The sequence below is a fragment of the Aplysia californica genome, unplaced genomic scaffold (genome assembly GCF_000002075.1).
Source record: "Aplysia californica isolate F4 #8 unplaced genomic scaffold, AplCal3.0 scaffold00201, whole genome shotgun sequence".
Taxonomy (NCBI): domain Eukaryota; kingdom Metazoa; phylum Mollusca; class Gastropoda; order Aplysiida; family Aplysiidae; genus Aplysia; species Aplysia californica.
In genome coordinates this window covers 1,076,238-1,078,168 of record NW_004797471.1, presented here as the reverse complement: position 1 = coordinate 1,078,168, position 1,931 = coordinate 1,076,238, and positions in this window count along the sequence as shown.

Below are 1,931 nucleotides of genomic sequence, written 5' to 3'. Positions count from 1 at the left end.
GGGGGGGGTGACTTGACGGGTAGATGTTACCCAGTGCCATAATATATTCTTACAACGGGCGCCGGCTGGTGTTGTCCCATCAATGTGACTGTCCCCGGGGTTTTATGCACCCCGCATAATCTAGCCAAATTTGATCACTTTTGCATAATTTCTGATTATTTTCCTTTATCATTCTTTGTTAAATTTAACAGAATCGCATAATTTCACATTTTTGGGGCTCAGTTTGCATAATTTCTTAACATTTTTTTGTGTGTGCATAAAACTGCGGGGACAGAAATGTGAGCACTGATCGATGCAGAAGTTGTCGGGATGGTGTGGGTGGGGAATATCTCCACTGCCCGTGAAAGTGCTCGAGTGGTGTTACAGGGTAGCCAGAGCCAGAGGCCAGGGGTGTGAAATTAGTTAAAAACCAGTGCCTGCCGCTTTGATCGTACGGCAGACGAGGAAGAAGTCCCTCGAATAGCTGTTACATGCACGGGATGGGCGGGGGCGCATTGGCTGGGTGTTAGAGGTGGGCAAAATCTGGATAATCTGTCCGAATAACCGGATAATTAGCAACGAAACATTGTCTGAATTCAGACTCTTAACTCACTTTCCTGACCTTCTTGCCGAAGTGGGTGTACTCATTTGTTGAAGTGATGCTAACCCGTTTGTCGTAGTGGTTCTAACCCATTTGCAGAAGCGGGTCCATCATATTATTTGCCGAAGAGGTGCACTAACATATTATCCGGATTTTGCTAAAGCGACTCATTGCCCAGCTCTACTGGGTGTGCTTATTACACCGATGGGTGGGGCTAAGGGTGGAAGCAAAGGAAATGCTCGGTCGTTTCTCTGTTTTTAATTGGTCAAGCGGTGGTCCTATGAGATGCAAACACTTGTGAAAATAGATGAGAAGGAGTGATGCATGCTTTTATCAGAGAGAGAGAGAGAGAGAGAGAGAGAGAGAGAGAGAGAGAGAGAGAGAGAGAGAGAGAGAGAGAGAGAGAGGCTAGCATAGAAGCACTTTTGTGATAGGTGTGAATACAGTGAAGTTTTGACAACTTCTTGCTGATCGAACAAGCAACCCTTGATCCCACCGGCTGGGCCTCTGAACCGCCCCTCCCTCGCCCCCTTAATTCCCCTCTCGAAGACAGAAATCTCAGACGGGATTTTTTTCTGGCTTCCTTGCGATTCTAATTCTGTCTTGCACAGGTTCGACTGTATATTATACTAGCTGGGCCCCCTTTCGATGAAAGGAATGATAGGTGCATTAACATCAACTGAAAGTCATTGGCCTACTCTACTGGAATGGAGCAATAAATCTTGAGAGATGAAAAAAAAAAATAGAATGTCTAGATCTAGATCTAGATCTAGATCTATACTCTCAAAACAAAATGCACCTCGCAAAATATCACTTCCGAACCAGATTTTCTAAAATTGCAGAGACAGAAGCGTCGACCTACAAAAGCGATCGGCGAAATAAAAAAAAACTTAGCTTTTTGCTGCAAAACTGTCTCAAAACTGAAAAAACCCCGAAAGGCGTCATGATCTGGAGAATATTTTAAAGAATCTTTTGGCGAAAACGGGATGTCGATCCAAGCAGCCATTAAAAAGCCTTTTGAATAGCAAATTTCGGCCACCACAAATAGTTAATAGATTATATTTTGTCCATTATCAAAGTTTAGTATCGTTTATATTGTGAATTGCAGCTGCTGCTGCTGTTGCTGCAGCTGTTGTTGTTGTTGTTGTTGTTGATGATGATGGTGGTGGTGGTGGTGGTAGTGTTATTGTTGTTGTTGTTGTTGTTTCTGCTGTTGCGGCTGCTGTTAATTCGTGTAGTATCGTAGTATACGATGTACATGATGTATTTCTGAAATGAATCTCAAAACGTGTTTGTGATGTAGAATTTAGACGTGTTGTCATCGCATACAGAAGACGCGTTCGATTCCTGT